This window comes from Arachis ipaensis, chromosome B7 (assembly GCF_059453495.1).
Source record: "Arachis ipaensis isolate K30076 ecotype BB chromosome B7, ASM5945349v1, whole genome shotgun sequence".
Taxonomy (NCBI): domain Eukaryota; kingdom Viridiplantae; phylum Streptophyta; class Magnoliopsida; order Fabales; family Fabaceae; genus Arachis; species Arachis ipaensis.
Genome location: NC_142442.1, coordinates 123,179,143 through 123,189,448, shown reverse-complemented (window position 1 = coordinate 123,189,448; position 10,306 = coordinate 123,179,143). Strand labels below are relative to the sequence as shown.

Here is a 10,306-nt window from a genome sequence, read left to right as displayed (position 1 = left end):
GGCAGTTTGCTCTTCAGTAACATCTTCATTCTCTTCAGAAGAGGAATACTCATCAGAGCTCATGAAGGGCATAAGGAGGTTCAATGGAATCTCTATGGTCTCTAGATGAGCCTCAGAGTCCTTTGGTTCCTCAGAGGGAAGCTCCTTATTGATCACTGGACGTCCCAGGAGGTCTTCCTCCTTGGGATTCACGTCCTCTCCTTCTCTTGCAGGTTCGGCCATTTTGGTTATGTCAATGACCTTGCACTCTCCTTTTGGATTCTCTTCTGTATTGCTTGGGAGAGTACTAGGAGGGATTTCAGTGATCCTTTTACTCAGCTGGCCCACTTGTGCTTCCAGATTTCTAATGGAAGATCTTGTTTCATTCATGAAACTTACAGTGGCCTTAGATAGATTAGAGACTAGGTTTGTTAAATTAGGAGTATTTTGTTCGGAGTTCTCTGTCTGTTGCTGAGTGGATGATGGAAAAGGTTTATTATTGTTAAACCTGTTTCTCCCACCATTATTAAAGCCTTGTTGAGGCTTTTGATCCTTCCATGAGAAATTTGGATGATTTCTCCATGATGAGTTATAGGTGTTTCCATAAGGTTCACCTAAGTAATTTACCTCTGCTATTGCAGGGTTCTCAGGATCATAAGCTTCTTCTTCAGAAGATGCCTCTTGAGTACTGTTGGATGCAGCTCGCATTCCATTCAGACTCTGAGAAATCATATTGACTTGCTGAGTCAATATTTTGTTCTGAGCCAATATGGCATTCAGAGTATCAACCTCAAGAACTCCCTTCTTCATAGGCGTCCCATTATTCATAGGATTCCTTTCAGAAGTGTACATGAACTGGTTATTTGCAACCATGTCAATGAGTTCTTGAGCTTCTGCAGGCGTTTTCTTTAGGTGAATGGATCCACCTGCAGAAGTATCCAATGACATCTTTGATAGCTCAGATATACCATCATAGAATATATCCAGGATGGTCCATTCTGAAAGCATGTCAGAAGGACACTTTTTGGTCAGCTGTTTGTATCTTTCCCAAGCTTCATAGAGGGATTCACCTTCTTTCTGTTTGAAAGTTTGAACATCCACTCTAAGCTTGCTCAGCTTTTGAGGAGGAAAGAACTTGGCTAAGAAAGCCGTGACTAGCTTATCCCAAGAGTTCAGGCTATCTTTAGGTTGAGAGTCCAACCATATTCTAGCTCTGTCTCTTACAGCAAAAGGGAAAAGCATGAGCCTGTAGACTTCAGGATCTACTCCATTAGTCTTAACAGTATCACATATCTGCAAGAATTCAGTTAAGAACTGAAAAGGATCTTCAGATGGAAGTCCATGAAACTTGCAGTTCTGCTGCATCAGAGAAACTAGTTGAGGTTTCAGCTCAAAGTTGTTTGCTCCAATGGCAGGAATGGAGATGCTTCTTCCATGTAAATTGGAATTAGGTGCAGTAAAGTCACCAAGCATCCTCCTTGCATTATTATTATTTTCGGCTGCCATCTCCTCTTCCTGTTCAAAAATTTCTGAAAGGTTATCTCTGGATTGTTGTAATTTAGCTTCTCTTAGTTTTCTCTTCAGAGTCCTTTCAGGTTCTGGATCTGCTTCAACAAGAATGTTCTTGTCCTTGCTCTTGCTCATATGACAAAGAAGAGGGCACAGAAAAAAATAATAATAATAATAAGGATCCTTTATACCACAGTATAGGGATCCCTTTGTGAGTGGAAGAAAAGAGGGAGACAAAGAATGGAATGTAATGGAAGAAACACAACTGTGAGGAGGGTATAGATGTGAGATGAGATGTTAGTAGATGAATAAATAAATAGAATAAGATGGGAGAGGGAGAATTTTCGAAAATAATTTTTGAAAAAAGGGTTAGTGATTTTCGAAAATAGTTTTTGAAAAAGGTTAGTAATTTTCGAAAAATTTTGAAATCAAAAATAAAAATAATTAGTTAATTAAAAAGAAATTTTTGAAAAAGGAAGAAGATATTTTCGAAAATTAGAGAGAGAGAGAGTTAGTTAGGTAGTTTTGAAAAAGATAAGAAACAAACAAAAAGTTAGTTAGTTAGTTAAAACAAATTTTGAAAAGATAAGAAGTTAGGAAGTTAGAAAAGATATTTTGAAATCAAATTTTTGGAAAAGGTGAGATAAGAAGATATTTTTGAAAAGATATGATAGAAATTAGTTTTTGAACAAAAAGATTTGATTTTTAAAATCACAATTAATGACTTGATTCACAAGAAATCATAAGATATGATTCTAGAACTTAAAGTTTGAATCTTTCTTAACAAGCAAGTAACAAACTTGAAATTTTTGAATCAAAACATTAATTGTTTATGTTATTTTCGAAAATTATGTGATAAAGATAAGAAAAATATTTTTGAAAAATATTTTTGGAATTTTTGAAAATAACTAAGAAATTTGAAAAAGATTTGATTTTCGAAAAAGATTTTGAAAAATGTGAGATTTTCAAATTGAAAATTTGATTTGACTCATAGGAAACAACTTGATTTTTAAAAATTTTTGAAAAAGTCAATCCAAATTTTCGAATTTGACGAGAGAAAAAGGGAAAGATATTTTTTTATTTTTGAATTTTATGATGAGAGAGAAAAACAAGAAAAATGATGCAATGCATGAAATTTTTAGATCAAAACAATGAATGCATGCAAGAATGCTATGAATGTCAAGATGAACACCAAGAACACTATGAAGATCATGATGAACATTAAGAACACATTTTTGAAAAATTTTTAATGCAAAGAAAACATGCAAGACACCAAACTTAGAATTCTTTAATGCTTAGACACTAAGAATTCAAGAATGCATATGAAAAACAAGAAAAGACACAAAACATGCAAATGCAAAGATCAAACAAGAAGACTTACCAAGAACAACTTGAAGATCATGAAGAACACTATGAATGCATGAGAATTTTCGAAAAATGCAAGATGCATATGCAAGTGACACCAAACTTATAATATGACTCAAGACTCAAACAAGAACAAAAAATATTTTTGATTTTTTTATGATTTTATGATTTTTTTTGGTTTTTTTTCAAAAATTATTTAGTAAAAGAAAAATAAGGATTCTAAAATTTTTAATATGAATTCCAGGAATCTTGCATTCTTAGTCTAAATCTTCAGTCCAAGAATTAGACATGGCTCACTAGCCAGCCAAGCTTTCAATGAAAGCTCCGGTCCAAAACACTAGACATGGCCAATGGCCAGCCAAGCTTTAGCAGGTGAATCAGGAACAGCAGCAGGTGGATTAGCAACAACTAGCTTGCTCTTGATAACAAATTGCTACCTCAGTCCAAATAAATTTAGACATGGCTTTACAGCCAGCCAGGCTTCACATGCTTCATGAAACACTAGAATTCATTCTTAAAAATTTTGAATAAAATTATATGTTTGAAAACAATTTTTTTTTTTCGAAAACAGATGAGAAATTTTTGAAATATTTTTGAAAAATTTTTGAAAAGAAAACAAAAAGAAAATTACCTAATCTGAGCAACAGGATGAATCGTCAGTTGTCCATACTCGAACAATCCCCGGCAACGGCGCCAAAAACTTGGTACGCGGAATCGTGATTACACTTTAATTATGTAAAATTCATTGCTCTTTCTTTCCCTGGAAATGGCGCCAAAAACATGATGCCAAGACCATGGTTCACAACTCCGTGTAACTAACCAGCAAGTGCACTGGGTCGTCCAAGTAATACCTTACGTGAGTAAGGGTCGAATCCCACGGAGATTGTTGGTATGAAGCAAGCTATGGTCACCTTGCAAATCTCAGTTAGGCAGATATAAATTGATAATGGTGTTTTCGAATTTAATATAATAAAATAGGGATAGAAATACTTATGTAATTCATTGGTGAGAATTTCAGATAAGCGAATAGAGATACTTTCGTTCCTCTGAACCTCTGCTTTCCTGCTATCTTCATCCAATCAGTCTTACTCCTTTCCATGGCTGGCTTTATGTGATACATCACCACTGTCAATGGCTACTTTCGGTCATCTCTCGGGAAAATGATCCAATGCCCTGTCACGGCACGGCTAATCGTCTGGAGGCATCACCCTTGTCAATGGCTTCATCTTATCCTCTCAGTGAAAATGGTCAACGCACCCTGTCACGGCACGGCTATTCATCTGTCGGTTCTCGATCATGCTGGAATAGGATTTACTATCCTTTTGCGTCTGTCACTAACGCCCCGCAATCGCGAGTTTGGAGCTCGTCACAGTCATTCATTCATTGAATCCTACTCGGAATACCACAAACAAGGTTTAGACCTTCCGGATTCTCTTGAATGCCGCCATCATTCTAGCTTACACCACGAAGATTCTGGTTAGGAGATCTAAGAGATACTCATTCAGTCTAAGGTAGAACAAAAGTGGTTGTCAGGCACGCGTTCATAGGGAATGATGATGATTGTCACGTTCATCACATTCAGATTGAAGTACGAATGAATATCTTAGAAGCGAAACAAGATGAATTCAATAGAAAACAGTAGTACTTTGCATTAATCCTTGAGAAACAGCAGAGCTCCACACCTTAATCTATGGAGTGTAGAAACTCTACCGTTAAAATTACATAAGTGAAAGGTCCAGGCATGGCCGAGATGGCCAGCCCCCAAAACGTGATCAATAGATCAAAAGATAATCCAAAGATGGTCAAAAGGACCTCTAATACAATAGTGAAAGGTCCTATTTATAATAAACTAGCTACTAGGGTTTACAGAAGTAAGTAATTGATGCATAAATCCACTTCTGGGGCCCACTTGGTGTGTGCTTGGGCTGAGCTTGAGTGTTGCACGTGTAGAGGTCCTCCTTGGAGTTGAACGCCAGCTTTTGTGCCAGTTTGGGCGTTCAACTCTTGTTTTGGCTCCTTTTCTAGCGCTGGACGCCAAATTTGGGCAGAAAGCTGGCGTTGAACGCCAATTTACATCGTCTATTCTTGGCCAAAGTATGAACTATTATATATTGCTGGAAAGCCCTGGATGTCTACTTTCCAACGCAAGTGGAAGCGCGCCATTTAGAGTTCTGTAGCTCCAGAAAATCCACTTTGAGTGCAGGGAGGTCAGAATCCAACAGCATCAGCAGTCCTTCTTCAATCCTCTGAATCTGATTTCTGCTCAAGTCCCTCAATTTCAGCCAGAAAATACCTGAAATCACAGAAAAACACAAACTCATAGTAAAGTCCAGAAATGTGAATTTAACATAAAAACTAATGAAAACATCCCTAAAAGTAACTAGATCCTACTAAAAACATACTAAAAACAATGTCAAAAAGCGTATAAATTATCCGCTCATCACAAGCCCTACCAACTGAGTAGGATTGACCTCAAGCCAGTGGCTAGAGGATGGTTAGAGCTTGTGCAATGCTCCATCATCCCTACTAGTAACTGGTCTGAAGTTACTATTGACCGAGAAATAATGGTGCATTGCATCATGCTCAGAAATGAGGTAGAGGTGCACGAGGTAATCCCTCAAGAGATATACAAGGTAGCCACAAAATCCTCCACCATGGCAAGGCTAGCCTTTCCACACCTCATCTATCAAATGTGCAATTCGGTTGGAATTAACATTGCAGGAAATGCCCTCATAGAGGAGCTCAAACACTCCATTGGATTCACCAGAGGAAGCAGTAGCCGCCGACACTAAGGTGATCACATTCCATTATTCCTTGCTTATGTTAAATTCTATTTTTCATTGTATTTTATCTTATTATCTGTTTTATATTTCTAGTGCATGATCATCTTTAGTATTTTGTTCTTTCCTTGTTTTGTCTTAAGCTATAAAATATCCTATGTATCCCTCACCATGCTTAAAAGAAAAAGTTATTTGAAAAAGAATAGTGAGATACATAAATTTAGAGTTATATCTTAAGATTAGTCTAACTATTTTGATGTGGTGACCTTGCATTTACTTTCTAAATGTATGAATTAATAGTGCATATTGGATATTGGAGTTAAGTATGTTAGCTCTTAAAAGAATCATGAATTTAGAGAAATATTATTGGTTCTCCGAAAAACCAAAAAATATTGATTCTTAAAGCTAGAAAAAGCAGCGGAAAAAAAAAAGAGAAAAAGTGAAATAAAAAGCTCAAAAGAAAAAGCAAAAGAGCAAGGATCCAAGGTTTTGAGCATCAATGGTTAAGAGGGTCAAAAATTGGCCTAAAAAAGTTCAAATGAGCTGCTACCCCTAACTAAATGCTTATGGTGTGAAGGTGTCAAGTAAAAATCTTGAGACTGAGCAGTTAAAGTCGAGATCCAAAGCAAAAGAGTACGCCTAAGAACTCTGGACACCACTATAAGGGACTTTAAGCAAAGTTAAAGTCGAATCCAAAGGGTTCCCCAAGTTAAGTGTCTGTGGCATTTATGTATCCGGTGGTAATACGGGAAAACAAAACGCTTAGGGTCACGGCTAGGCTCAAAAAGGTGTGAAGCACCTGAAGAAGTTGTGTTCAAGAATCAAGAAAAACTAAAAGAAGAGAATCAATAATATCATTCGGATTCTAGTTCCAAGAGACACCAACATTTCTAAGCTTCAAGAGAAAGTGAGATGCCAAAACTATTCAGAAGTAAAGAGCTAATAGCCCCATTCAGTATTTAGAACTAAGCTTCATTGACAACTCTGAGAATTATTGTATTTTTCTCTTCCATTTAGTCCCATTTTGTTTTTGGTTGCTTGAGTACAAGCAACAGTTTAAGTTTGGTATTGTGATGAGTGGATATTTTATATGCTTTTTGGCATTGTTTTCTTAGTTTTTCTATACATTTCATTAAGTTTTAATTGATTTTAGTAGGTTTTAGTGAAAATTTCACTTTTTGGATTCTACTTTGAGTTTTTGTGTTTTTGTTATGATTTCAGGTAATTTCTGGGTGAAATTGGCAAGTTTTGGCAAAGTCTGATTCAGAGGCAAAGAACGGAGTGTAGATGCTGTCAGATCCTGACCTCCATGCATAACAATGAGCATTTCTGGAGCTACAGAGGTTCAAATGATGCGTTCTCAATGGAGTTAGAAAGCTAACTTCCAAGGCTTTCCAGCAATATATAATAGTCTATACTTTTCTTTGGAAGGGACTGCCCATATTGGGCGTTGAACGCCCAAACTACCCCCTTTCTGGTGTTCAACGCCCCACAAGGATCAAAGCCAGCGTTGAATGCCTAAACCTAACGTTCTATGCCACCAAGGGAGCACAAGGCAGCATGGACAACCCCCTAATGGGTGTTCAATGCCCATTCCTCAAGTTGGACGCCAAGCTCAGCCCAAACACTCAACCAAAGTTGGCCTAGGAGTGGATTTTTGCACCTTTAGTACTCTAGTCTATCATAATTCTGTACTTTTTCATTATTAGATTAGTATATAGAAGAAAAGATCATCCATGTTTAGGATCTTTGGCCTCATCTTCTTCCATCACTTTCAAATTACATTGTAAAGCATGAGTCACTAAACCTCCTAGGTTAAGGCTAGGAGCTCTGCTAATTCTAATGGATTAATAATATTACTGTTTCTATTTCAATCAATGTTTGATTTCATTCTAAGATGTATTTTTGTTCTTCAATCCTTATGAATCTGGGGTGGAACTAGCGTATGACCCCTTGTTCTACATGAGTTCTTGCGAGTCTCGAGAGGGATAACATTGAACTACAAGCTTGAGATTACATCTCTTAGACGGCTAATTCACAATCTCGTTGGGGACATAGGAACATCTGTTCAACCGAGATCTGGGGCGATTAGGGCCTTTGTGGTATAAGCAAGAATCATAAAACTTCATTCTCCAATCCGGAAGATCTAACCTTGTCTGTGGCATTTTGAGTAGGATCACCAGAGATTGAATTGCTAGAACTTCACCCTCGTTTAGATTGAATGACCATTAGCGTGGCATTTGATCTGGATCAGAAAAGATTAATGACCATTAGCGTGGAATTAATCACTTACAGCTTGCCATGGAATGAATCATTCATTATTGGAATAGACAGTAAGAAAAGTTAATCCAGAAAGATAAGGCATCTCCAAAGCCTTAACTGATTTTTCACTATTGTTTCTTTGTTATTTCATTATTGCTTTCTTATTTATTTTATGCACATTCAACAACAGCCAATCAATTTTCTATTCTCCTTACTAAGATCTGCAGGATAACCACAGCTTGCTCAGTCCAGCAATCGTCGTAGGATCGACCTTCACTCACCTGAGGTATTACTTGGATGACCCGATGCACTTGCCAGTTAAGTTGTGCAGATTTCTAAATTTCGCAAACCAAGCGCCCAACGCCATTCAGGCTGTGCCTAGCGCCATGATCCCCGCGCTTAGTATCGATGTGTAATGACCCAATATTCAGTACGTCATGATCATACTGAAAATCAAGTGTCACTAAATTGCCTTCCTAAAAATTAACTATTTATTACTAAGCTTGTAATCATATCAATGCGAGAACAATTTTTTGAAAAAACTAATAATTAAATAAGTACGATAAAATAACACAAACATCAGAGATAGAGATAATGTACATTATACATACTACTTACATATTGATAAACCACTATTTTATGGTTTATCTTGTGCTCAGTTGAGTAGATTTTATCAATCTTTCATATACTTGTTCATATAAAATGCATGTTTTACATTCTCCTTCCTGATTTTGTGCTATGATTGAAAACATGCTTCTTTAGACTTATATTTGCTAATATTAATATCTCATATTACCATTCGATACCTTGATATGTGTGTTAAGTGATTATAGGAATTACATGGCAGGAATGGCTTAGAGGATGGAAAGGAAGCATGCAAAAGTGGAAGGAATACAAGAAACTGAAGGAACTGCTAAAGCTGTCCAGCCTGACCTCTTGGTACTAAATCGACCATAACTTGAGTTACAGAGATCCAAATGATGCGGTTCTAATTGCGTTGGAAAGCTAACATCCGGAGCTTCGCAACAATATATAATTTGCCATATCTGCCCCGAAGTTAGGCGACGCGGACGCGTGGATGAAGCGCACGCGTCGCATCTGCGAAATTCAACCCACGCAAACGCGTGGACGACGCTTCCGCGTCACTTTACCGCAACCTGTATGTACTGGGCTATTTTTTACCCATTTTTCGGCCCGGAACACACATATTAGAGGCTATAAAGTGGAAGAATGCATCCATTCATCAGACAATATACATTCATAATAATTTACTTTTCATAATTTAGATGTAGTTTTAGAGAGAGAGAGGCTCTCCCATCTCTCTTAGGATTTAGGATTAGGATTCCTCTTAAAGGATTTAGGATTTTTTATTATTTCAACTTACAATTTCTTTTGAGTTCCAGGTTTAATGTTCCTTTTACTTATTTTCTCAATTTAGTTTATGAACTCTTTATGTTTAGATTGATTTTCTTTTATTAATGCAATTGAGGTATTTCAGATTTATGATTTTTATTTAGCTCTTTATAATCTTGGATTTCATTGATTAATTGGAGACTCTTGAGTTATCAAACTCATCGTGATTGATAATTGTTATTTTTGCTAATTGAATTGAATTCCAATAACTCTAGTCCTTTCTTAGGAATTAGCTAGGACCTGAAGATCAAACTAATTAGTCCACTTGACTTTCCTTTGCTTTAGTAAAGGTTAACTAAGTGGGATTAAAACTCAATTCTCATCACCATCGATAAGGATAACTAGGATAGGACTTCCAAACTTTCATACCGTGCCAAGAGTTTTATTAGCTATTGATTTATTAATTCCTGCAATTTATTTATCTTGTTCAAACCTTTTCAAAACCCAAATATACATTTTTCCATAACTAATAATAAATCATACTTCCCTGCAATTTCTTGAGAAGACAACCTGAGGTTTGAATACTTCGGTTATTTATTTTTATTCGGTTTGCTTAAGTGACAACCAAAACTTTTGTAAGAAAGGAATTCATGTCGGTCTAGAAGCTATACTTACAACGCGAATTTATTGTGAAAATTCTAGATCGCGCGAGAGTTTCGCTCTTTCAAAATGGTACCGTTGCCGGGGAATTGCAAACGTGTGCCTTATTATTGGTTATTGTAAATATTTATTTTTTGTTTGTTTATTTGTTTTTATTTTTATTTTTATTTTTGCTTTTTCGTAAATTAAGAGGTTGTTGCTCTTTATTTTAATTTATTTTTTTTCGAAAATCACAAAAAAAAAATTATATCTTTTTCAAAATCTTATCTTATCTTATTTCAAAAATCAAAAATCAAATTTCAATATTTAAATTTTAAAAATCAAACCTTTTCAAAATTTAAATCTTTTTCCAAATCTTTATCTTAAATTGTTGACTTTTTCAAAATTCAAATTTCAAA

The 10,306-nt window shown here is 36.0% G+C and overlaps 1 non-coding gene across 1 annotated transcript; it reads left to right on the top strand.

The window, feature by feature from the left end:
• The first annotated feature begins 981 nt into the window (after positions 1-981).
• On the top strand, positions 982-1,089 carry LOC148553970 (small nucleolar RNA R71). The gene has a single exon (XR_015893462.1). It is a non-coding gene; the product is annotated as a small nucleolar RNA R71 (small nucleolar RNA).
• Positions 1,090-10,306: the final 9,217 nt, after the last annotated feature.